The sequence below is a fragment of the Cynocephalus volans genome, chromosome 9 (assembly GCF_027409185.1).
Source record: "Cynocephalus volans isolate mCynVol1 chromosome 9, mCynVol1.pri, whole genome shotgun sequence".
Taxonomy (NCBI): domain Eukaryota; kingdom Metazoa; phylum Chordata; class Mammalia; order Dermoptera; family Cynocephalidae; genus Cynocephalus; species Cynocephalus volans.
Genome location: NC_084468.1, coordinates 125582213 through 125610058, shown reverse-complemented (window position 1 = coordinate 125610058; position 27846 = coordinate 125582213). Strand labels below are relative to the sequence as shown.

The 27846-nt window shown below is 39.1% G+C and overlaps 1 protein-coding gene and 1 long non-coding RNA gene across 6 annotated transcripts in view; one reads left to right on the top strand and one right to left on the bottom strand.

The window, feature by feature from the left end:
• INPP4B (inositol polyphosphate-4-phosphatase type II B) overlaps positions 1-27846 on the top strand; it is a 349938-nt gene that overhangs the window by 264368 nt on the left and 57724 nt on the right. The gene's annotated exons all lie outside the window — the stretch shown is intronic.
• Positions 164-22448, bottom strand: LOC134386413 (uncharacterized). Of its 2 annotated transcripts, XR_010024459.1 has the most exons (5): positions 22255-22448; positions 19516-19620; positions 11732-11990; positions 10374-10565; positions 164-375 (listed from the first exon to the last, which is right to left on the bottom strand). It is a non-coding gene; the product is annotated as an uncharacterized LOC134386413 (long non-coding RNA). The 2 variants fall into 2 exon arrangements; XR_010024458.1 differs by lacking the exon at positions 19516-19620.

Here is a 27846-nt window from a genome sequence, read left to right as displayed (position 1 = left end):
GGATGTAGAATCAAAGTGGCCAATCAGCAGTACCTCGTGCCCTTTCAATATGTTCAGCAAGGCCTAGTGATTTATAGATTAATCTATTTAAAAATCTTCATTTGATTTATATAGATAATATTCAATAAAGTTCAACTATTATTATCCTCCACACTCACCTTCCTCGAAGCTGTAGAAAGGACACTAGTGTGTGGAAGGTTTGGTAGGGCGGGGTGGCCTCTGTCTTTCCTTCCCTTGGAGGATTCATGGGATCTAGAACTGGCACGTGCTTGATACAGAGAAGGAAGCCAAGTATAGAAATCCCGTGAGTGGGCAATCCCTTTGCTGTAAATCATTTCAGGATCTTCATCCGAAGCAAGTAATACTCATATATATCTGAAATTGATATGAGATTGACAGAGACTTTGATGAGTGCTCTGTCTGGGTACTTCCTGTGTGTTTTGGGTTTTTCCCTACTGCTTTTCTTTGTGTAGTGATGCAGCTCTCAGACAGTTGTTCTGGCTGCCCTGACTCTAAAGCACAGTAAATCTTGAGCAGCTACTTCCCCTCAGGCTCTGCCTGTGACAGTCACTGGCCCCTTTGATCAACTGGGGAAGTTCCAGTGGGACAGGTATCAGTGCATCTCCCTCTCCTCGTTCTGATCTTCCTACTGGGCTTGATGATTTCAAATATCTTTCAAGACCCTTTTGTGCCCACCTAAAGCATTAAGACACTTAAAGTTTGTGTTAGAAGGAAAATAAAATAAAGCAAATCAAAGCACTTCGGTAAATCTCTAGCACAAACTGCTCTGTGTTTCAGAGTTGCCATCACACTTCATACGTGATCCGGGGGCTCCTGACTTTGGTAGAAGGAACAGATGAAGCACTTCTGTCTTTGTCTCCTCTTTAAGGGGGGAGGGATCAAACTGTCAATTTATTACATCCAGACTCTCTGTTGTTTCTCCATTAATATTGCTCATATCTTTTGCCCTTTATCCAAAACAAAGGAGAAGGATCTTGACACACAGGCCTATTGCAATTCTTCTCCAATGTTAGCACCGTAAGGGTGGGCTGTCTAGTACCATGTACTAAGAAGGAAAAACTGGCAAGGCTTTTTTTTTTTTTTAGCTGTTCTTAATGATTTCTGCAGTATTTGACATCCCTGTGTTAGATGTACTATTTCATCAACTACAGCAATAAGAATTGCACACAAAATACTTTTTAGACAAAAAACAATCTTAGTTATAATAAAGGTATGTAGATTGCTGTTGTCACATTTCATCCTGTATATGTGTGTGTGTGTACATAGATACACACACACGTATACACACAGAGAGACCTGTCTTTCAGGACTCCCACAGTCCTTTGGTGGCTTCAGAGGAAAAAACCTTGGAAAAAGATTTTGTTCATATCCACTTTACTAACTTCAAAAATCAGATAAATCATGGTTTTCCTTGATATCCTGTTATTTTAACATAATTATTAAAAGACAATTCTTAAATGCAATTCATAAAAGCTGTGCATACATGACAAGAACTATGAGGTTTAGTTTTACTGAACTGACAATCAGTTAACAGGGTACAGTTTATTTAGACTAAATTATTTTGTGTCCTTTGAACTTATATTTTCAATTAGCATTTTCTATTTTTTTGTATTTTGATTTATCTTCAATCTCATTTAAAAGTAGATTAATGGACCAAAGTTGGTTTAAGTCAGTATAAAATTAAAAAGAAAATTGTAATGAATCTTGCAACTCAAGATCAAGTGAAATTTATAAAAAGTAGCAGGGCTTCACTGGGACAAGTAAACCTGCAAGTGAGAGGACTGCCCAGAAGCAAGTATAAAAAGGGCTTATTTTTAAATACAATGTGGAATACCTAAATCAGATTTTGTTAGATCAGAGAATGAGTCAACTCATTCCTAGTACCTAAAACTTTGTCTTTTTAAACTATTGCCATATAGCCATTGAAAATGTATCAAGTTTTCAGATCATAGTACAGACTCTCTAGTAAATCAAGATAATTTTTCCAAAGTATGTGTGTTGCTTTGTGTTGCTTCACCCCGCATGGATTCGTCACCCCTCTTGCCCTGGGTGACGGAGATGCAAAGGATTGCTCAAAGCCCATCTCTTCTGAGCATTGAGAAGCCCCAAAGTGGTTAACTTCCCTGGGAACCCTCAAGCAAGAGGCAACCCGTCCTAGGGAAATTAACACCGAATTGGGGTTTTCTTCCTGCATTTATTTTCCAGACCAGGAATTTACAGGAAGAGACATAGGTGGGGTTATAGTTTAACAGTATAGGCTGGTAACTTTCAGTGAAACAAGCCAGATGACATTCCAGTAGACAATTAAGTGACCCTATCAACACAAGCTTGATCTTAGCAAACATTCCTTCTTACAGCAATCTCGCAGTATCTTTACATAACAATCATTAACTAGTCTGTTCTTCAGCCAGCAACCTTGCTGTGCCACAAGTCTTTTTTTTTTTTTTTTTTTTTTTTTAAATTTTATTTTGTCGATATACATTGTAGCTGATTAATGCTCCCCATCACCAAAACCTCCCTCCCTTCTCCCTCCCCCCCTCCCCCCCAACCATGTCCTTTCTGTTTGTTTGTTGTATCAACTTCAAATAATTGTGGTTGTTATATCTTCTTCCCCCCCCCCCCCCGGTTTGTGTGTGTATGTGTGTATGTGTGTGTGTGAATTTATATATTAATTTTTAGCTCCCACCAATAAGTGAGAACATGTGGTATTTCTCTTTCTGTGCCTGACTTGTTTCACTTAATATAATTCTCTCGAGGTCCATCCATGTTGTTGCAAATGGCAGTATTTCATTCGTTTTTATAGCTGAGTAGTATTCCATTGTGTAGATGTACCACATTTTCCGTATCCACTCATCTGATGATGGGCATTTGGGCTGGTTCCAACTCTTGGCTATTGTAAAGAGTGCTGCGATGAACATTGGGGAACAGGTATACCTTCGACTTGATGATTTCCATTCCTCTGGGTATATTCCCAACAGTGGGATGGCTGGGTCGTATGGTAGATCTATTTGCAATTGTTTAAGGAACCTCCATACCATTTTCCATAGAGGCTGCACCATTTTGCAGTCCCACCAACAATGTATGAGAGTTCCTTTTTCTCCGCAGCCTCGCCAGCATTTATCGTTCATAGTCTTTTGGATTTTAGCCATCCTAACTGGGGTTAGATGGTATCTCAATGTGGTTTTGATTTGCATTTCCCGGATGCTGAGTGATGTTGAGCATTTTTTCATATGTCTGTTGGCCATTTGGATATCTTCCTTAGAGAAATGCCTACTTAGCTCTTTTGCCCATTTTTTAATTGGGTTGCTTGTTTTCTTCTTGTAAAGTTGTTTGAGTTCCTTATATATTCTGGATATTAATCCTTTGTCAGATGTATATTTTGCAAATATTTTCTCCCACTCTGTTGGTTGTCTTTTAACTCTTTTAATTGTTTCTTTTGCTGTGCAGAAGCTTTTTAGTTTGATATAATCCCATTTGTTTATTTTTCCTTTGGTTGCCCGTGCTTTTGGGGTCGTATTCATGAAGTCTGTGCCCAGTCCTATTTCCTGAAGTGTTTCCCCTATGTTTTCTTTAAGAAGTTTTATTGTCTCAGGGTGTATATTTAAATCCTTAATCCATTTTGAGTTGATTTTAGTATATGGTGAGAGGTATGGATCTAGTTTCATTCTCCTGCATAACGATATCCAGTTATCCCAGCACCACTTGCTGAAGAGGCAGTCCCTTTCCCAGTGAATAGGCTTGGTGCCTTTGTCAAAGATCAGATGGCAGTAAGTGTGAGGGTTGATTTCTGGATTCTCTATTCTATTCCATTGGTCAGTGTGTCTGTTTTTATGCCAGTACCATACTGTTTTGGTTATTATAGCTTTGTAGTATAGCTTAAAGTCAGGTAGTGTTATGCCTCCAGCTTTATTTTTTTTGCTGAGCATTGCTTTGGCTATTCGTGGTCTTTTATTGTTCCATATAAATGTCTGAATAGTTTTTTCCATTTCTGAGAAAAATGTCTTTGGAATTTTGATGGGGATTGCATTGAATTTGTATATCACTTTGGGTAGTATGGACATTTTCACTATGTTGATTCTTCCAATCCAAGAGCATGGGATATCTTTCCATCTTCTTGTATCCTCTCTAATTTCTCTCAGCAGTGGTTTGTAGTTCTCATTATAGAGATTTTTCACCTCCTTGGTTAACTCAATTCCTAAGTATTTTATTTTTTTGGTGGCTATTGTAAATGGGCAGGCTTTCTTGATTTCTCCTTCTGCATGTTCACTATTGGAGAAAAGAAATGCTACTGATTTTTGTGTGTTGATTTTGTATCCTGCTACTGTGCTGAAATCATTTATCAATTCCAACAGTTTTTTTGTAGAGGTTTTAGGCTGTTCGATATATAGGATCATGTCATCTGCAAACAGGGACAGTTTGACTTCATCTTTTCCAATCTGGATGCCCTTTATTTCCTTCTCTTCTCTGATTGCTCTGGCTAGTACTTCCAACACTATGTTGAATAGGAGTGGTGAGAGTGGGCATCCTTGTCTAGTGCCTGTTCTTAAAGGAAAAGCTTTCAGCTTTTCCCCATTCAGGATGATATTGGCAGTGGGTTTGGCATATATGGCTTTAATTATGTTGAGATACTTTCCCTCTATACCTAACTTATAGAGGGTCTTTGTCATGAATGAGTGCTGAACTTTATCAAATGCTTTTTCAGCATCTATAGAGATGATCATATGGTCCTTGTGTTTGAGTTTATTAATATGGTGTATCACATTTATTGATTTGCGTATGTTGAACCAACCTTGCATCCCTGGGATGAATCCCACTTGATCGTGATGAATAATTTTTCGTATGTGTTGCTGTATTCTGTTTGCTAGTATTTTAGTGAGGATTTTTGCATCTATATTCATCAAGGATATCGGCCTGTAGTTTTCTTTTTTGGTTATATCTTTACCTGGTTTTGGTATCAGGATGATGTTTGCTTCATAGAATGAGTTTGGGAGATTTGCGTCCGTTTCAATCTTTTGGAATAGTTTGTAAAGAATCGGTGTCAATTCCTCTTTGAATGTTTGGTAAAATTCTGCTGTGAATCCATCTGGTCCTGGGCTTTTCTTTGTTGGGAGCCTTCTGATAACAGCTTCAATCTCCTTTATTGTTATTGGTCTGTTCAAATTTTCTACGTCTTCACGGTTCAGTTTTGGGAGCTTGTGTGTGTCCAGAAATTTATCCATTTCCTCCAGATTTTCAAATTTGTTGGCGTATAGTTGTTTATAGTAGTCTCGAATGATTCCTTGTATTTCAGATGAATCAGTTGTAATATCGCCTTTTTCATTTCTAATTTTTGTTATTTGAGTCTTCTCTCTTCTTTTTTTTGTTAGCCATGCTAATGGTTTGTCAATTTTATTTATCTTTTCAAAAAACCAACTTTTTGATTCGTTGATCTTTTGAATTGTTTTTTGGTTTTCAATTTCATTCAGTTCTGCTCTGATCTTAATGATTTCTTTCCGTCTGCTAACTTTAGGATTGGATTGTTCTTGTTTTTCTAGTTCTTTAAGGTGAAGTGTTAGGTTGTTCACTTGCCATCTTTCCATTCTTCTGAAGTGAGCATTTAATGCAATAAATTTTCCCCTCAATACTGCTTTTGCAGTATCCCACAGGTTTTGGTATGATGTATCATTGTTTTCATTAGTTTCAATAAACTTTTTGATTTCCTGCTTGATTTCTTCTTGGACCCATATGTCATTAAGTAGAATGCTGTTTAATTTCCATGTGTTTGTATAGTTTCCAGAGTTTTGTTTGTTATTAATTTCTAGTTTTAATCCATTGTGGTCTGAGAAGATACATGGGATAATTCCAATTTTTTTGAATTTATTGAGACTTGATTTGTGACCTAATATGTGATCTATCTTGGAGAATGATCCATGTGCTGATGAGAAGAATGAATATTCTGAGGTTGTTGGGTGGAATGTTCTGTAGATATCTGCCAATTCCAATTGGTCTAGAGTCTTGTTTAGATCTTGTGTTTCTCTACTGATTCTTTGCCTAGATGATCTGTCTAATATTGACAGTGGAGTGTTCAGGTCCCCTGCTATTATGGTATTAGTGTCTATTTCCTTCTTTAGGTCTAATAGAGTTTGTTTTATAAATCTGGCTGCTCCAACATTGGGTGCGTACATATTTATGATTGTTATGTCTTCTTGGTGGATCAGTCCTTTTATCATTAAGTAGTGTCCCTCATTGTCTCTTTTTATGGTTTTTAGTTTAAAGTCTATTTTGTCAGATATAAGAATAGCCACTCCAGCTCGTTTTTCTTTTCTGTTTGCATGGTAAATCTTTTTCCATCCTTTTACTCTTAGTCTGTGTGAATCTTTATGGGTGAGGTGGGTCTCTTGTAGGCAGCATATAGTTGGGTCCTGCTTTTTGATCCAATCAGCCAGTCTGTGTCTTTTAATTGGGGAATTTAAGCCTTTAACATTAAGAGTTGTTATTGAAAGGTGTTGATTTATTCTTAGCATTTTATTGGTTGTTTGGTTGTCTTAGGTGTCTTTTGTTCCTTGCTTTCTGATTTACTGTTTGGTTTCTGTGTTTGTTGGTTCCTTAGGTTGTAGATAGTGTTTTTGTTAGCTTGTTTTCTCTTCATGAATGCCATTTTTATTGTACTAGCGGGTTTAGATTTTTCTTAGGTTTTTATGGCAGTGGTAGTTATTTTTCAGGAACCAAACCCAGTACTCCCTTGAGGATTTCTTGTAAGGGTGGTCTTGTGGTAGTGAACTCCCGCAGTTTTTGTTTGTCTGAGAAATATACTATTTGCCCCTCATTTCGGAAGGATAGCCTTGCAGGGTAGAGTATTCTTGGCTGGCAATCTTTGTCTTTTAGTATTTTGAAAATATCATCCCATTCCTTTCTAGCTTTTAGGGTTTGTGATGAAAAGTCTGATGTTAACCTGATTGGGGCTCCCTTATAGGTGATTTGACGCTTCTCTCTTGCAGCTTTTAAGATTCTCTCTTTGTCTCTGAGTTTTGCCAATTTGACTATGACATGTCTTGGAGAAGGCCTTTTTGGGTTGAATACGTTTGGAGATCGTTGAGCTTCCTGGATCTGAAGATCTGTGATTTTTCCTATACCTGGGAAGTTTTCTGCCACTATTTTGTTGAATATGTTTTCAATGGAATCTCCATTTTCCTCCCCTTCTGGAATACCCATGACTCGGATATTTGAGCGCTTGAGGTTGTCTGATATCTCTCTCAGATTTTCTTCCATGTCCTTGATTCTTTTTTCTTTCTTTTTGTCTGCTTGTGTTATTTCAAACAGCCCATCTTCAAGTTCAGAGGTTCTCTCTTCAACTTCGACAAGCCTGCTGGTTAAACTCTCCGTTGTGTTTTTTATTTCGCTGAATAACTTCTTCAGTTCAGCAAGTTCTGCTACATTTTTTTTCAGGACATTGATTTCCTTGTATATTTCCTCTTTCAGATCCTGTATACTTTTCCTCATTTCATCATGATGTCTAGCTGAGTTTTCTTGTATCTCATTCAGTTTCCTTAGAATTATCACTCGAAATTCCTTATCAGTTATTTCAAGGGCTTCTTGTTCTATAGGATCTAGAGTATGAGATTTATTAACTTTTGGTGGTGTACTTTCTTGATTTTTTGTATTTCTGGTGTCTTTTTTTTGGTGTTTATTCATTGTGGCAGGGGGTTTCACAGTCCACCGGTTTAAGACTAATGACTAACTAGGATGTTGCTGTGGTTGCCAATTTGGTATGGCTCCCGCCGTGACTGCTCAGTTGGCCTCTAGTGTCTTGTGTGTGTGGTTGCCTCGGGTCTTGGGCTTCTCCGGGGATCCACCTTTCTGGTCAGCTTGTACTCTGCTGGGCTGGTGGATCACGTACCACAGGGTGTGTGATCTCTGTTGAGCTTTCACTTTCTGTACAGGACTTCTCCCCGTTCAGTGTGCTCTGGCCCAGGCTGTTAGATCGTGCAGTGGCGACCCCACCGGGTGTGTGGTTTCTGTCGAGTCTCCGCCTCCCTGGCCGCACGTCTCCCCCCTCTGTGCACACTGTGCTGGGTTGGGGCGTGTCTTCTGCACCCCTCGTCTATCAGCTGGGCCTTCAAGACCCTGCTCAGCACCGCCTCGCCCAGGAAGTCTACCAGGTTTCTGCTAGGCACAGACGACCAGTCTCTCTGGGTGCCTTTGTAGCACTGTGTAGATCTTTCTCGGGTCTTGTTCACCTTTGTATCCCCCCGGTATAAACCAAGTCTAGTGCCCGCCTGCAGCCTGCTCTCCGGCAGGTTCAAGCAGACCTGGGAACTCTCCTACCACACTATTCCCAACCAGAAATTCGTTAGGCTTTTTTCCAAACTGGTGGTCGCAGAGATGGTATCTGCCTCCCAGTAACAGGAAGTTTACCGGGGCCGGAGTCCAGGGTGTGGTGGAGTGACAGTCGGCCCGCCCGTACTTCCTAGCCCTCCCAAAACTGGTCGGGACGCCCCACACCCCCAGCCCTGCCAGAGAACCGTGGAGGGAGTGGGAGAGGAGGTCGGCCCGCAGGGTCCGGAAAGCCCCGCACCAGGCCAAGCAAATGGGCTCAGTGATGGCCGAGCAGGGCGGAGCTGCCCGCACCTGGGAAAATGGAGGCAGCACCGGGGCAGTGAGTGGCCTGGTGGTGCAGGCGGGGAGCCTCGTGGGCATCCACCCCCCGAACAGAGCTTTGCCAGGGATCACTCACAGTGCTGTGCCAGGTCGGGCGCTCGCTGTCTCTGGTTTGTTGCCTTCCGTGTTCTCGGCGCTGCCGCCTCGGGCTGTTCAGTCGCGGCGCCGCTCGGGCGCTCCCAGGAGTCTTCTTTAATGCCGGCCTGAAACCTCGAATCCTGGATAGGGCAGCTGGCCGCCTTCAGTGCGGCCCCAGCCTCCGGGATCCTGGCTGCATCCACAGCAGCCCTGGCGCCGTGTTCCCTGTTTCAAGACTCACTTTTGCAGCTAAGAATCAGTTCTTTTCCTGCTCCACACTTCAAAGCTGTTGCCTGTAAATGAGGCAGCCTCTCCTGCCGGGGGCAAAGTGGCGTTGAGCCCCCACGACCGGCCAGCAGCAGCAGTCCTCCCTTAAGAGATGGCCAGAGAAAGGTCCACAAGTTTCCCGGCTGCCTGAGGCCCAGTGGCCACCTTTTCCACCTCAGCTACTCCGCGCCAGCCGCCGCAGCCGCCGCCATCTTGAAACTCGCGCTGGCTGTTGTTTCTTCATGGACATACTTCTCAGGGCTGTGGCTCATGTCCCACTATGCTGCCTTTGAAGGCAAAGGCAATGGTGGACCTGACAGCCCAGCTCTCAATCTCTCTATGTGCCACAAGTCTTCATCTCACACTAGAGACTTATAGCCTAAGGAAAATTTCCTGTCCTTGCAAGGTCAATATTTCAAACTGCAAGGCTTTGGAAAACCAGGCCCTGTGAAGTACATATGCTTTTTAGTATAATCCACATATGTGATAATACTTTCCTAGATAAAATTACTGGAATTTGTTTGTTAAAAAAATGGAGAGAACAAAGCTACCAAGATATCATTCAGAATTGTACACCACATACAATAACCTTACACACTGACACACATAAGAGTATTGCTGAGAAATAGAAAACCAGCTCCTGCATTTAAAACACATGCCGTGCTCTGGAAGAAATCAGTACTAGGCCTTGCAGACCAACTTAGCAAATTGCACGGTTGAATTCCTCTTACTGTTCAACGTGAGTGTGGAAGAGCAGTCGTTATCCCATGTTAACAGGTATCTTTTGCTACAAATGGATAAAATCACTGAGGAACAGAATATAAATCAGTTCCTGGTAGATAATTGGTGTATGTATCAGAAAGAAGAGTTGCATTGCACCACATTTGCTCTGTTTTAACAATGAAAATCAAGGCTATTTAAATGGGTATTTCCTTCAGTTAGTGATTTTCTGTGAGCTCTGTCACAGACCAGAAAATATGTGATGGAATCAATACTGATAGCACCAGCTGTGTGTGTATTCTGCAGGCAGTGCTCCATAAGCAAAAAAGGGTACATCTGAATACCAATCCATTTACTGCTTATTTAGCTAAAAGTAGAGTCCACAAGTGTTGATACTCACAAAGCGAGGTGAGGCAAATGTATCAAATATATCAAAGGACTTCAACAAACACATGCACACATGTAACATACACACATGCCACCTCACAAAAGGTATTCTAACAATCTGAGTGTTCCTTTTTTAAAAACTTATTTATCTGTATTATTAGTAGCATTTTCATTATTACAAATCTTGATTTTTCTTTATGCCCTTTACCTGACCTGTCCCTCCCCAAAACCCCTGCCTCCTCCCTCCCCTCATCCCCACTAACCTTAGGTTTGTTCTCTTCTCCTGAAAGTTCAGTGAATTGTTGTGATCTCTCCCTTCCTTCCTTCCTTCCTTCCTTTCTTCCTTCCTTTTCTTTCTTTTCTTTCTTTCTCCTTCCTTCCTTCCTTCCCAGTTATGCATGAGAACATGTGGTATTTCTCTTTCCTAGTTTGGCTTATTTCACTTAACAGACAACCTACAGAATGGGAGAAAATATTTACACACAATACATCCAACAAGGGATTAATATCCAGAATATGTAAAGAACTCAAATAACTCTACAGTAAAAAAAAAAAAAAAAAAAATAATCCATTTAAAAAATGGGCTAAGGAGATGAATAGACACTTTTCAAAGGAAGACATACAAATGGCCAACAGGTACATGAAAAAATCCTCAGGATCACTAGTCACCAGAGAAATGCAAATCGAAACCACATTGAGATATCATTACACCCCAGTTAAAGTGGCCATTATTAAAAAGACTGAGAATAACAGATGCAGGCAAGGATGCAGGGAAAGAACTCTTCTACACTGCTGGTGGGACTGTAAATTAGAACAGCCATTATGGAAAACAGCCTGGAGGTTTCTCAAACAACTACAGATAGAACTACCATATGATCCAGCAATCCCACTACTGGGCATATATCCAAAGGAATGGAGATCATCATGTCAAAGGGATACCTGCACTCCCATGTTCATTGCAGCTCTATTTACAATAGCCAAAACATGGAGCCGTATTTTGTTTCTGATTAACAAAGAGACCATAATATGTTTCTGATTAACAAAGAGACTTTCTGACATAGGTTACATATTTCGGAGGTAAATTTCTAAGTTATTAACTATTTTCCCACACATGTTAATACCAGATTCCCTCTGAACAATTCACATTTATATAGAGAGACCCTTTCTGAAGATTAGCCTCTCAGCATTACACAACAGTGACATCAGAGGTTACTGTTTACTCGTGTCAATGAAGCTCAGTTGTAGGAGACAAAACACTGTTAGTCTCTGCCTCTGGTCACCTCACTCTCTTTTCCAAATATCTCTTTTCACCTCTGCTTCCTTTTTTGTTGTCTATAAACTTTAGAGATGAAGTCAGGCTATGCAAGAAAGGATTAACCTGCAAACAGGATCAGGTAGAGAGGATCACCTGAATTAGATAGGATGTGCCAGCCTGGAGCATAAAGTGGTAAATAAAAAATGATGCCAAATTCTCAGTGGAAATTTCAAATTAATCAGGCTCCAGTGAGGAAACAAGAATTCTAGCAATTTACAAATTAAGCTGTGGTTGATAAAGCCACCTAGCATTTAGCAATAGCTACTAACCCAGATGCTAAGGAATATAGGTAAGAGGTAGTGTTACCAGAGGAAGGATGAAAGTGGGGGCTACCCAGCTTCTTAGTGGGGACTGTCCAGCAGATGCTGGAACATGGACAGAGAAGTTGCACAGTGGGAGGTGGAGCCTCGATGGAGACATAGTCACTTCCAGACACCCACAAGAAGCAGACAGTGAGGGGTTGAAATACGCTGGATCTCTGTCTTCCTCCTATCCTTTAATCTCCCTCTGGTTCCTCATTAATTGTAAGTCTGAGGGTGCAAAATAGCCAGGGAAATGAGGTTTCCTGTGATACAGAGCAGAATGGAGAAAGGTACAGATAGATATGAGAGCAAATTAACAGTTGACCAGCACAGTCTACTCCTTTGCCTCTCCTGACCATTTACCATACAAGAGCCATTTCAAATAAATCCATATCTGGATGTGGGGGGTCAGAATTTTGTGTTTCAAAAAGCCCTGCCTGTGATTCTTGAGAACCACTGTCTTAGACTTGGAAGATGTTATGGAGTTAACTATTGGTTCATTTTTATTGCTTGTAACAGAAATTTATAAGAATTTATAAGAAAATGAAATTTATTGCTTACAGTTTCCAAGGCTGGGAAACCCAAAGTCCAGGCAACACATCTGGTGAAGGCTTTGTTGGTGGCGTCAGTGATGCAGGGGTCTCACATGGCAGATGGGCGGAGCAGAGAGAGAGAAGTTCTCATGTGCTCTTCTTTTAAAGCCTTCAAATCATCAACTTAATCACCTCTTCAAGGCCTCACCTTTCAATGATCATAATTAGATTTCCTACCCTCTAAAGTTACAGTGGGGATTAAATTTTGGGGGGACATTCAATCCAAGGCATTCTGCCCCCTACTCTCCAAAACTCATGTTCTTTTCACAAATAAATACATTCATTTCATCCCCAAAGTCATAACTTGTTTTAATTCAGAAGTCAAAAGTTCAAAATCCCATCTGTGAAATCAAAACAAGTTACCTATTGTCGAGATACAATGGTGGGACAAACATAGGATATGTATTCCCTTTCAAGAAGGGAGCAGTAGGCAAAAAAAAAGTGGGGGGGAGGGGGCAAAAGGTCCTAAACAAGTCTGAAAGCCAGTAAGGCAGGCATTAAATCTTATAGCTGGTGAATCATGTACCTTGACTCCACGTTCGATGTCATCTGCATGCTGGTGTGGGGATTGGGCCTCAAAGTCTCAGGCAGCTCTGCATCTGTGGCTTTCCTGGTCTCAGGCAATGCTCTCACAGGCTGGTGTTGCTCGTTGGTAGCTCTACAGATCTGGGGTCTCTATGGCAGTCCCACTTTCACGGCTTTGCTAGGCTTGGCCCTGATGGGGCTTCTCTGCTGCAACTCTGACCCCACATTTCCACTTGGCATTGCTTTAGTGAAGGCTCTATGTGGTGAATCCACCCCTGTGACAGATCTCGTCCTGGGTTCCCAGTCTGTTTGAAATTGAGGTGCTCCCAAGCCTCCACAGTTCTTGCATTCTGCGAGCCTGCAGACAACACCACGTGGATGCTGCCAAGGCTTCCAGCTTGTATCTTCCAAAGTTGCAGGTCCAAACACATTTGAGGCTAATTTAGCCATGGCTGGAGCAGCCGGGGTGTGAGAAGCAGCATCTCGAGATGGCCCTGGCCCGTAAGCCCATTGAGTGTGCCCTGGGCCTGTTCCCAGAGACCATTCTGCCTTCCCAGGCCTCTAAGCCTGTGATGGAAGAGGTGGCCCCAGAGGCTTCTGCAGTGCCTTCAGGGCCTTTTCCCCTTCCTTTGATAATCCCTTTCTTCTGTACTAATGTCTTTCTTTAGCAAACACTGATCTACACCACTGAATTTTTCTCCTGAAAATGCTCTCTGCTTCTCTACCACATGGCCAGGCTGCAAATTTTCCAAAGCTTTATGCTCTGCTTCCCTTTTAATTATAAATTCTGGCTTTATGTCATGCCTTTGCCTCCATAACTCAGTGTAGGCCGTTACAAGTAGTCAGGAAGCTTCCTGAATGTTTTGCTGCTTAGAAATTTCTTCTGCCAAATACCCTGGGTCAGCACCTTGTGATTCTACATTCCGTAAAACTTCTGGACATGAACGGAAGGCAGCCAACTTCCTCTCAAGTCAATAGCAAGGGTAATCTTTTCCTCACATTCCAATAAACTCCTTATTTCTATCTAAAACCTCCTTAGAATGATCTTTACAGTCCATATTTCTGAGAGCATTCCGGTCACCACTATTTAACAAGTTTCTAGAAGTTTCAAACTTTACCCCATCTTTTTTATCTTCTGAGTCCTCCAAACTCCTCCAACCTTTGCCCAACACCCAGTTTTAAAGCCGCTTCCACATTTTCAAGCATTTGTTAAGCAACACCCCACTCTCAGTACCAATTTTCTGTATTAGTATGTTTCTGTTGCTTGTAACAGTAATACCTGAAATTGGGTAATTTATGAGAAAATGAAATTTATTGCTTGCAGTTGCCAAAGCTGGGAAATCCAAAGTCTAGACAACACATCTAGTGAAGGCCTTGTTAGTGGTGACAGTGACACAGGAGTCTCACATGGCAGATGGGTGGAGCAGAGAGAGAGAACTTCTCATGTGCTGCTCTTTTAAAGCCCTCAGAACCAAGCCCATGACCACCATTAAACCATCAACTTGATCACCTCTTCAAGGACCCACATTTTAACTATCATAATAGGATTTCCCACCCTCAACAGTTATGGTGGGGATTAAGTTTTGAGGGGGGAACATTGAATCCAAGATGGCTATCAAATTGTAAATTCATCTTTTTGCATTTTATTTATATTCTACACATGAATGTAACAGAAGTTGAAATTGCCAAGAATATTTAAACTGTTTATCATTTATTTATTTGTTATTTAACAAGCATTTATTGTTAACTGACCTAAGTCACATGTATACATAAACCAACTCAGCTGTGATGATGGTTCTGTGTAATGTAAGATTACCTTGATTTGTTATGTCAAACTAAGTTAATTAGTCAATTTCCTAAGCACAAAGAATAAACGGAATATTACAGAATTTTTTTTTTTGGTATTTTTAACAAACTCAAAGATGTAAGATGAAAGATATAAGGATTTTCTTAAATTAACGTGAATATTCTTCTAACAGGAACTATAAATTAAAATATTACATAATTCATTTACTACTAATAATTTCTATTTTATAGACACCTTAACTTTGATCCTATGTAGACATCCAAATACAAAAAGGAAAAATCGAATTAGTCATCCAAATATTTTGCTTATTTTCTTTCAAACATATGTATATTTGGAAATATTCAGGTGACTGAGGAATTTTTCACGTATTATCCTTACGTTTGGCATTGCACAGGCATCCAAAAATGTTTAAAAGGGATTGGCAGTACAGGGGGAAATTATGTCCCAAAAGAAGCAGATGAAAGTGGAATTTGAAGATCAGTAGCTATCTCTAATTTTTCTTCACCCAGTTTTCTCCTAAAACATCTCAAGTCAGCCTTTTGTCCACATAACTTCACTGCAACTTTCTGTTTGGATTTCTACATTGTTCAACCCAATGCTCTGTTCTTTGTCCTCATCTTACTTAATCTAGTAATAGGTTTGACATGTTTGTTTATTCCCTCTTTTCGTCACTTGGCTTCCAGACCACCACATTTTTCTGTAATTGCTCCTATTCTTTTGGCTGCTTCCTTTCAATCTCCATTACTCATTCCTTATTATCTTTCTGACCTCTAAATGTTGGAGTATCCCAGGATTTAGTCCCTCGGTGTCTACTCTGCTTCCTTGTTGAACACAGCCTCATTGCTTTAAATACCATCTACTAACTATTGATTTCCATATCTGCATCTCCAGCCCATCTCTCTTCCCTGAAATCATGTGGCCTACTCAACACTTCAAACTCACTTCTTGATAACACTCTTAAAAACTCGCTCTTCTTACGTACTTCCTCATGTAAGTTTATATCAGTCTCAACTTTTTAGTTGCTTTGGAAAAAAAAATGGAATCACCCTTGACTTTTTTTTTCTTTCACACCCCACTTTTAGTCCATCAGAAAACCGCATTGGCTTTACTTGCAAAAGATATGCCGCACAGCAAGGTGGGTATAGTTAGTGATGATACATTCTGTTTTTGAAAACTGTAAAGAGAGTGGATGTTATGTGCTCTCACCCCAAAACTACATGACCTAGTCAATTGGTTAATTATCCAGATTTAATTTGTTAATTATCATTTTATTAATGGATAATTATCCATTTGTTAATGGACAATTTGTTAATTACTCATTCCACAGTGTTTACATACTTGAAAACATCATGTTGTACACAATAAAAGCATCCAATGTTATCTGTCAGTTTTTAAAATATGATGGTACTTCAAAAAGTTCATGGAAAAATAGAAATAAAAGATAAAATGAATCTTTCCATGAACGTTTTGAAGACCCCTCACATTGATGAGCCTCCAGTTCTCACTGCCTGCATTGCTCCCACCCTGTACAAGCCCTTCTTACCTCTCTTCTGGATTATTTCAATAGCCTCCTTCTGGTTTCTTAGTTTCCTCTCTCACCATTCATTCAGCCTGTTCATATCACAGCAGTCAGTTCTTATCACAGCAGCTGAAGTGACCATTTCAAAATCAAAGTCTAATCACGTGTCTCCTCAAAGCCTTTCATTAGTGCCCTCCCACCCACTTTTTTGTTTTGTTTTGTAGTGTAAAATCCTAAATTCTTACTAAGGCCCCACACAATCTGGCCCCTCTTGGTCCTTTGATCCCCTCTCCTGCTTCTCTTGCCAGCACTTGCTTCACTCCGCCCCGCACTGACCTCTTGCTGTTTCTTAGGACTTTTTTTTTTTTTTTTTTTTTTTGACTGGTAAGGGGATCGCAACCCTCAGCACAGTGTGGCCTGCACCACGCTCAGCCAGTGAGCGCACCAGCCATCCCTATGTAGGATCCGAACCCGCAGCCTTGGCGCTACCAGTGCCACACTCTCCTGAGTGAGCCACAGGGCCGGCCCTCTTAGGACCTTTTTAAATGGCTGTTTCCTCTGCCTTAAATGCTTTCTCTCCATATGAATCACTCATTCACCTCCTCTAAGTTTTTGCGCAAATGTTGCTTTCTCAGTAAGGCCTTTCTTGACCACCCTCTTTAAAACTGCAATCTCCTGTCCCCTGTTTCCCTTCTCTCTTCATTTTTCTCCATAGCATCTAATACCATATAGCATACAATGTGTCATTTACCTTGTTTGACAGTGCTTCCTCTGCAGAATATAAACTCCAGGAAGACAAGAATCTTTGTCTATTTGTTGACTTTCTATCCATACTACCGAAAACATTGGCACATAGTTTCTTCTCCATAATGACATGTTGAATACACGAATGAATGGGATAAATTGGGTCATTTAAAAGGTATTTTAAAAAATCAGAGAACAATAGGAAGCTACTGGATTTCGGAAATAATCTAATCTGGACTATGACATATTCCTGTTAATAATTGTTGAGTGAGAAAAAGATTATATAGTCAAATTATTTTGTATTTCCCATTATTACATTGAAAGTTCTGAGAAGGTCTATAGCATGCAAACTTTTTCTGCAAAGAGCCAGAGAGTAAATAATTCAGGCTTTGGAGCCATATAATCTCTGTCACAACTACTCAATTTGCCACTGTAGTGCAAAGTAAGCCATAGATAATATATAAATTAATGGACATGTCTGAGTTCTAGTAAATCTTTATTTACAAAACTGAGTTTAGCCTGCTGAACACAGTTTGCTGACCTTACTCTATAATGTCTAAATCTATTTAATTGTTTTTAAAGTTGCATTTTTATTTTCATTATGAGACCAAAAAATATGTATGTATGAAACACCCATTACCATTTTGCTAAATAAGTGCTCCTCAGGACGTAGTTTAAGAAATTCTAATCTAGTCTAACGCTCTCATTTGCTATGATGTGCTCAAGGTCCAGCATAGATTTTATTTAGTTTAGTTTAGTTTTAATTTTTTTTTTCTTTCATTGGGATTTTTTTTTTTTATTGAAACATAGTTGATTGTACATATCTGTGGGGTATAGAGATGAATATCAATACCTGTAGGAAATATGTGATGCTCAAATCGGGATAATTAGTATATTCAACATTATACAGTGTAATCATTTTTCGTGGCCCTTTACCAATTGCACCCTTACCCAGTTTACATGCCCAGCTAGTAGAATAATGGGGACTAAATTCCATGTTTTTTGACTCCCAAGGGAAAGTTCTTTTCATTTTTATTCTGCTGCTTTCCCATTGCTGTCTAAGTCCTTCTGACCCGAATTTAAAATTGTAGATATTGGAATATTTCCAGCATGACGCTTTTATTTTTTGTTTATAATTTTTATGTACTTGTAATTACAAATTTATTTTCGACTCACTGTAGAAGAAACTCTGATGCACTAACCCCTTGAAGTTTTTAGTGCTCTCTTAGCATTAAGAAAATTGAGAGAATTGTTATCTGCTGCCTTTTGAAGAACTGCTGTGTCTTTTTTAATGGAAAAGTAGTACAAAACAATATTCAGTTTTCATTTTTCTCAGTGCATGTGAAACTACAGACATAAACTTTTAGTGTTCATTAAATTGTAGACTGGATTGAAGCACAAAATACAAACAACACTGCAGCTGACAAAGATGGACACACATACATACAGACAGACAGCCACCTGCCTGGCCAACTAGGCACTGATCTCTGCAACTTGTATGTTACATGGTGGTCCTTACAAATCAGATCAAATAAAACTTTTGGGTATCTGTATTCTGTAGTAGTATGTGTAAGTACAAACAGATTTCTAGCCTTTCAGTCATCCTTACGTTTTTCTTCATTCTTTCCTTTTCATTGGGGCTGCACTCTCTTTAGAATGTCTAGGTTGCATTTCAGATTCCACCACTCACGGAAGATTGGCTGGCCTCCCACTATACCAGTCTAGTAAGTCAGCACGTAATGGCGTGAAATCAAAAGACACGAATTCAATGGAAAGCTCGCCTAAATGAGTCATTTCATGTTTTGAATGCCTACTTTTCATAGTCAGCCAAATGAGAATAATTAATACGTACATACCTTGTACTCCTAAGTACATTCTACCATTATCTCACCAGGGAAATGGAAGTTAATATTTCTACTGCCAGTTTCTGTGATGAAACGATGTCAAACTGCACTTATGAATGTTAGAGAGGTGGATAAGGTAATGATTGTGGTGCACTTTGAGTTTCTCAAGAGAATTATATTTCTCCTGTGTACAAACATGTCAGCTCATCAATTCAGTCAAATATGATTGTAAAGTTTTTTCTATAGTTTGAAACAACCTGCATCTTTTCTCTATTCAATAGCCTCTTTCCTTCTCTGCCTTGTCTGTAATCCTTCAAATTTATGCTAATTTATTTGAATTTTTTCATGTAACCACTGATTCTCTGATTATCTTTTGAAAAAACATTTTCTTTCTTTTTGGAAAACACTATAGATGAGCTCCTGAAATCATCACCATTCAGATAAGTTCATTGTTACCACAGTGAAGAGTAAGGTGCACACTAAAAATCTTAGGACTCATCATCCTTTTTGGAAACAGATATCTGAATTTGACCTGAATTACTTCCAGGGTTTCCTGACTCAGTTTCATCATAGTATCACATCCAATAAACAGACTAACAACTGAAGGTGACTAAAAATTAGTTTTAGCCTTTAATTAAACTTCAAAGAGGAGATAACTAACAACGTATTATTTTGTCTTCTAAATCCTTTTATCCATCTCTGTAATTCACTCCGTTACTTAGCCTACCTCCTCCCCAACATCCACTCTTTACTTACTATTGTACGACTCCCAAAACCACAGCTGCAAGGTCTTTTGCTTCCACCTCTGTTTCTTCATTCTTCCAATTCTGCATCACAAAGTCTGGTTGGGGCAGAACTGCCCTTGAAAGTCAGGTAACAGAGAAAAATTGAAGACTCAAAAATAAAATCATCCTTACCAGGTGGGTCAGAAGAGAGAAGTCTGAGAACCCTCTTTGATTAATACATTTTCTTGCCATTGATAAACTTTAAACACATAACTATTCCAGATTACCAAAATAGAGGCCACTTCAAGTCAGAATAGGAGCCATATGAATGGATTAAAATGTAGGCTTTATGTTCTTATTACCTTTTTCCTTTTGATTTTGGAGCTTTCCAAAGCAGCTTTATCTCCATAATCCTCTTCCTCAAATTTACCTCATTTTGCCTTTCCTTATCTCTCAGGAGTTATTTATTTTATTCTATACACTAGGAAAAAGTCAAGATCTTATTCGTATAGGCCTCTAGGAGCCTAAAAGATAAACCAGAGAACATGACTAGGTAAAAGGCCCAGTCTTCTCAACAACTTCCCTTTTTCTTTGACTATCATTCTTGCAGTTTGGGAGTCAATTTCTTCCACATTATCAGATGAAAGAGGGGCATGGAAGAGGTGAGCCCTTCTTTTTTATTGAGAAGTCCTTGTTATGTATCTGTCTCTCTGGGCTGCCACTTGACCTTGGAGTATTTCACTGGCAGCCTGGCTTTTGCATGGGCATGGAGGTAAGGCACTGAAATCACTTCAAAAGCTGCTTTTCTTCTCTGCTTAAACATTGAAAAACCCATTCTTGCTCCACTTTTCAGACTTTTGTGTGGGGATTGTGCTCTCAATATGCCTTTTCTTGATGTTGCTGTTGTTGGGATACAACACAAAGACTCAGAAGTTGGCCTGGGTGAAAACAAGGTGGCCATCCAGCTTCCTTCAATGCCAGTACCTAGGTCACTTGAGTGCAGACAAAAGCCCCTGTCCACACAGTTCACAAGAAGACTGTGCTGGGGATTCAGGTAAAGCTTCTCCTCATACTCGTTTTCTTTCCCACTCAACTCTAATTGTTTGCACATTGAATCAACCCAGGCATCTTGAGGAGATCAGAATTTAGTTGTTGAAAAGCCCATTTAACCACAAATTGTCTCTCAACCTTTTAACGTCTTTAAATTATTTAGAGATTCTGAAATAAAATCATGAGTGATTTCTAAAAAGTGAAAACAGGAAAAAAGACTAATCTGTTATAATTCTATTCTTCTCCCTGCATACCACATCCCATGGTCCCCAATGTACAATATCAGGTGAGGAAATTTCAAACAATTTTTAATACAGTACTTTAAATGTACTTTAATAGTTACTTCAAAAATTTGCCTTTTCCTTTGCTATGGGTAATACAGCAGTGTGTATATCTTTAAATATATTCAGCTCTGACCAGGTTGGGACTTTGATATTTGATTTCTTATATTGCCTTCTTCATAGATTGTAAATTGAAAATACAATTTAAACAAAGTTGCTTTCAGTGGAGCATTGTCTTTTTATATCTGTCAAGATTTTATAGCGTCTAAAGGAGCATAATTTCCAAGTTTAAGACATCACAATGGCTTTTACCTAATTGCATTTGTCTACTTGCTACTGCAACCAACTATAATTGTTTCAGAATTATTGTAGAAGAGACTTGATATTATACAATGTACTATTAACCAGAGTGGACTGTGAAAGCATTGTTTTTCAAATGTTCATTTTTTTCATACTTAGAAGTACAGGCCCTTCTGTTGTTTTTATTGCAGTTGTTCTAGTTATTTATTGCCAGGTAATAAACTGTCCCATGCTTACTGATACAAAATTAAAATCATTTTATTATGCTCATAGATTCTGTGCCTTAGGTAGTCGGACAGGGAAAGTAGGGATGTTTAGTCTCTGCTCTGTAATATCTATACCCTCAGAATGCTCAGGAGTCACTTGAATGGCTAGGAACTGGAGCCATCTGGAAGTTTATGTACTCACATTCTGGCACCTGGGCTCGGATCAGTTGTGACTGTTGACTCTCTGTGTGGCTTGGGCTTCTCCCTGCACAGTGGCTGGGTTCTTACAGGGAGCATCTCAAAACAGGATATACGGATAGCAAAATTCCAAGAGAATAATCAGGCAGGAGCTGCATAGTCCTTTATGATCCGGCCTCAGAAGTCCCATAGCATCACTTCTGCCATACTCTATTAGTCAAGACAGTCACAAGACTACCCAGATTCAAGGTGAGGAGACATAGACTCTACCTTTCAATAGAAGGAGTGTCAAAGAATGTAGGAACACATTTTTAAACTATCACTGTACATGTGATTGGTTTGCTGCTCTCCAGAAAAAGTCTTTTTTGTCCTTTTATCACTCTAACTCAACAGGGCACATTTGCAATATGGCTCTTCAATGTTAAAGTATATATATTTTAGTCAGAAACCCTGATTCAAACTGGCTTAAACAATAAAGAAAATGCATTGATTTAGTTATCATGAGTAAATCCACAAAATTGCTGTTTGCTGAAGAATGCTTTCTGGATATTTCTTATAAAGTTATTGAAATTTTGTATTTTTATTGCTCCAAACCAAAAAAAGAGAAATCTCAGTTTGGTCTTGTTTCAGTATTTATATAATTAAAATGCATCTATTTCTTTCATTTCTTTTCAAATGCCATTAAATGTTTTCTTCATAATTTACCCAAATCAAAACAAAACAAAAAACACATACCTGAAAATTCCAGTGTTAAGGCAGGCTTCAAAAGAGGGTTGGTTCAGTGACTCAGCAGTATTAAAAAAGATACTTTCCCCAATGTTAGGACTCTGCTGTTTAGCCTGTTAACTTTATACTACATCTAGTCCCTCATGACTAAAAGATGACTGTCATGAGCTTAGCCCTATGCTCAACCAAAGGGATAAAGAGAGCTTTAATTTTCTCTTCATGAACGTCACTCAACTGGGACAGCAAAGGTCACTTGCGTACCCTGAAAACAATCGCTGAGGTCAGAGTGAAGTTTTGATTGGCTTAGATCATGCCCATCCCTGAATTAGTCTTGATTTCAAGGGATATGGATTGTACTAATTGACTTCAGAATGGGGGTGTGATTGATTCCATGTAAACTTTTGTCTGCTATTCAATGGGAAATGAGTAGATTAAGTGCTGGGAAGGCAGCCATAATTTCCATTTTATCCTGGAAGACTTTTTGGCAGCATAAAGTCATTTGGCTATGATAGAATAAAGCTACTATCTTGGTGTCATTTACATTAGTTCAGTCAGCTGAGGGGCCATGGTCCCATTCCTGTTAACTTATCCTCACCCTGTGTTTGATTCAGGTCAATGTCGTATTCAGAACTCTTGTAGTTGAAGAAACCCCATTTGACAAACAAGCAGAAAATCGATACGAAAAAGTGACTCTCAACTTGGCTGTTCTGTTCCACTGGGGAGTAGCGGAAGAACAGTCACTGGGTTTGTGAATGTTTGTGGTGGGTGTATATGCCTGTGTGTGTGTGGGGAGAATGTTTCCTACTTTGGGTAGATTCTAACTTTTGCCGGAGAAAGTAGGCTTCCCATCCAAGATTATGAACTCTTTTTTTAAGAGCTAAAAATATCTTCCTCTGTTTTTCAGAGTTGACACAGAATTTAATAATGTAGCCTTGTCTGTCAGGACGTTATTAATTGTGTTCCACTACAAGTCAATGAAGCATGACAAGGTTGTTGTCTTCATTTTGCAGTTGAGGAAATAGAACAGAGGGTTGAACAATTTGCCCAAGACCACACATCAAAGTTGGGTAGGGTTGACCTTACAAATAATTTTCCTGTAATCTTGACGTTGGGAAAATAGACCAGTTTTGTCAGGGCCCTCGCCTCAGGTCCCGTTGGATGTGGTTTAGTGCACCCACTGTAAGCAAATTGTGCGTGTGTGCATGCATGCGTGTGTGTGTGGAGTTAGTGTGCATGCGCACCAATGTTTCTTTTTAGTTTCATTGCTATTCTTGTGTTCTGAGAGAGAGAGAGAGAGAGAGAAAGTTTTAGTGAAGCAGGTGGGTGGGCATCAGCCTAGGTCATCCACCCGGTGCAGCCATGCTTTCCAACCTGCAGCTTCCAAGGACATTTTGGCTGGTTACCTAGCTCATAGACCTGTGTGTAAGGGGTCTGGTGACCCAGCCTGGCGTGTGAGAGGCCTGGGAACCCAGCCTGGCATGTGAAGAGTTTGCGAACCAGTCTATGAACAGGCTTGAGGGGTTGTGGGTTCCAGACCCAGCCTTAGCTTGACAATTGGCCCAGTCGGTGCAGCATGTAAAAGTAGGTATAGTCAACTGGCATAGTTAAGTAGGTAGACAGTTGGTGTTACAAACAGGATAAGAGCACTACAATTGGCAATGTCAAAAGGATTCCAGACATTAGCCTAGCCGTGGCTCCACACTTGGCTTAGTGCTTTTTTAAAAAAAGAATTAAGTTTCAAACAAACAAAAAAGAACAAATTTAAGTGACAAACACTTTGGAACACATTATCCAGCCTCAGAATTTTCATTAACAAATATTTACAGACAGTAAAAGCCCACTTTGAACCCCTCCAGCTTCCTATCCTTAACCATCTCCTCGTCTGAGAAAATCAATACCCTGAATTTGGTGTTTTACATTCTCATACACATTTTTACTTTATATGTATGTATCCATAAAAATAGGGTATAGTTTTGCATATTGAACTATATTATTATTGTTATATTGTATAAATCCTCCTATAATTTGCATTTTTTTTGCTCAAGATAGTTTTTGTGATATATCTGTATTGATACATATGATATTAGTTTGTTCATTTTACCTATTATATAATATTACATTGCATGAATATTTATCCACTCTCTTTATGAACATTTGAATGGGTTTTTTTTTTTTTTTTGCTGTTTAGTATTGTAAACAATAATTCAATGAACATTCTTATAGTTTTCATCTCAGATTACTTTCTTGAACCCCATTTGAAAAACAAGAATACTGTCATAGAGATATGTACAGAAACTTACTTGCCCTATCTAAATTCAGTTTTAGAGTAATGCAGGAGTGAGTAGCAAAAGCAAGAACTGCTGGCTGTATTTGCATTTGAAGAGACACACTCTAAGTCTAAAACCAATCCATGTTCTGTATATACCATGATTTTCACTTGACACATCAGGATCTATCGTTAAATCTTAAAACCTCACCTATTAACAAAGTGGTCATTATTAATGATACCCCTTTCCTGAACCAGACCTGAATTTCTGTGGCTTACAGGATTTTTAACGGGTTGCAAAAATTGGCAGCAGCCAAAGTATTAGGTTGACAGGGATGTGGTCTGAATGAAATACGTTTTGTCATTACAGAAATGGAAACAGTGGCCTGAGCATTTAAAGAACATCAAAAGTACTTCCTTATAAAAAGCATGCCATGGGGAAAGGGTGTGAAATTTTTATGAGACATCATGTTTGTCTATTCTAAAGCACTATCTTTATGGGGTGAGAATGGGCAAAGGATGGCCGTTTGCTTATATTTTAGGAGACTTGTAGTGTAATATGGCATGTTTTAAAATTTCCATATCAACAATGAAACTAGATTATTTTGAATATCATTATGCTTTTATCTGGAGTCTCAGCACTCTGAAAAAGTTTGTCTGTTATGGTAATACTAAAGCTCTTTTTTAATACCACCAGCTAATGGTGAAGGCAGCAGCACAGATTTGGGAGAGATTATTGACATAGGAATTGGGAGACTGGGTTTTAGCCTTGACTCTTCCTGTAACTATGAACCTTGCAAAAAAGTCACTTGAGCATCTTGGACATGGGGTTGCCATAAATCAGTGCTTTGCAAATTTTTTATTTTGATCCTACAGGTTGTTAAACCAATTCGATGCATTGGAACCAGCATTTTTTAAAAAATAGCATGGAATAGAACAAAAATATTCAGAATGCAATGTGTACACTAAGGGTGAATAGTATTTTATAAAATTTTTGCTACAGAGATTGTGTGTGTGTTTATGAATGACTGCAGTGGAGCATTATATAAACTTTTTTTTTAACTGGAGGTATATTTAACAATTAAAGATTATACATATTTAAGTGTGCAATTTGCTGATTTAATATACATATACATTATGAAATAATCACCATAATCAAACTAATTAAAAAGGTCGTTAACACTTCGTGTGTGTGTGTGTGTGTGTGTGTGTGTGTGTGTGTGTGTGTGTGGTGAGAACCCTCACAATCTACCCTCTCAGCAAATTTCAAGTATACAATAAAGTATTGTTAATTATAGTCACATTGTTGTACATTAGAGCTAGAACTTATTCAACTTGCATTAAAGTGAACTTATTCTGTATTGCTTTTGAAAACAGTTGAATAACATTTTTGCAAGCTGACTTCAGAAGGAATCTCAGGGACCTCCTAGATATGGTTAAGCCCCTACTTAAAATTCATCAGTTGCTCCCATTTTCTGGGATGAAGCTCAGATTCCCCAGTATAGCAGAACAGGCCCTTCATGACTCATGCCCTAGGACAATCCGTGAGCTGCACTTTCCCTGTGTCTTCATTGCTGCCTCATGGCCCCATGCCTTTGTTACTCTTTTGTATTACCTTTCCTGGACACCCTTCCATGTCCACCTGTTGTTCTAGAATCTCCCACTCCTTCCCTTGGGCCCCACAAGTCTTTACTGACTTATGTCATAGCCCATACTACACTTTCCTACCCTTCATAATGGTTTAAGTATCTACCCCACCCTACTTACTAGACTGTGGAGATATTGAAAGCAAGTCTTTATATCATAAGTATTTAGATCTCTTTTTGCATGCATGTGCTCTGTTCTCCATTGTTCTCAAAATAACCTTCTTATTTAAAAACAATACATATTTGTTTTAAATGATATAAAAAGGCAGCTGAAAAATTGCACTAAGTGCCTCAACCTAAAGATGATCACTGTTAATATCTCAACTGATGTCTCACTGTGCCTGTATACACACATGGAGAGAGGTCAACACATACGGAGAGAGATCCACACATGCACAGGCGCACGCGCGCGCGCGCACACACACACACACACACAAAATGTTAACATGAATACATTGATTCATTAATCTGCGATGATTAATGAATTAATCATCATTAAAATCATTAAAAGCAGTGGTGGTGAACCTGACTACTTCTCTCTCCTATAGTATGAGTATAAATTTAAAAACTTCATTATTGTTCTTACCTTCTTTGACCAGCCAGAGTCCTGAACTTGCTTTATAACTCTCTTCAAGACATCCCACCTTTGGCCTCCTTCCATTTATATTTGGGCTGTGTCCTGTTAAAATTCTTGTTTATCAGAGAGTCTTCTACCTATCAATGTGATATCTTTAGTCCAACCTTCTCTTTCTTATGAGAATCATCTGTAGTTACATAGTAAGGATTTGACTTTTGATAGCTTTCCCTTTTAGAAATGAATACAGTAGAATCATGCATGCACTTAATATGAATATTTTGAATTTCACCTCCCGAACACATGATATCTATTTGAATGGTACCCAAACTTCTTCTACTCTATGGTCATGAAATCCAAGATGATATGTGGTTGTTTTCAACGGACATTTACACTTTATTGACCACTTCTGCTCTTTGATAAGATAAACATAGTATAGCTTACTGGGATACTTCCTGTATTGTCTGGAGCTAAAGTCAAGAAATACTCCGGTATCTTATTTTGCTAAAATGAAACATCTGGTAAAAATTTGGAAAGTACAAAGCCTCATCACTATTAAAGCTCTTTTGGGTCAGGTTTTATGATCTGAGTCAGGAATATGTCATCTATTTCTTTGATGTAATGTAGGTATAGTCCACAGTTCTTATGTATTTTCTCCTCTGTTTTTAGCCTCGGTCAAAGCTCTCAGAAATTATTCTTTATTCTTTCCTCAGTGTTTGGATTCAACAGGAGAGTGTATTTTCATACTATACAATACTAACCCAAAACTCTTCTACAAAGTCTTTTTATTTCTATCACTATTTGAAACCTTCAATCCCATCTCATCAAGTCTCAAGGACATTTTTGTCATAATATGCATTGCATTAGGTTTTAATATCGAATGTATGCCATTTACTCTCCATGCTCTAGTTATCAGTATATAGAGATCTGAGCAACCAGTGTCATTTTCTGCTCCCTACCCAATCATCTTCTATCATCAGCTACTGCTTCATGTTGCTCCTTTATCCATGTCATACCTGTGTTCCTTTGTAGCAGTGGTTCTCCACCAGAATAGATTTTTCCATTAAGGGACATTTTGCAATGTCTGGAGACATTTCTTATTGTCACAATGGGAA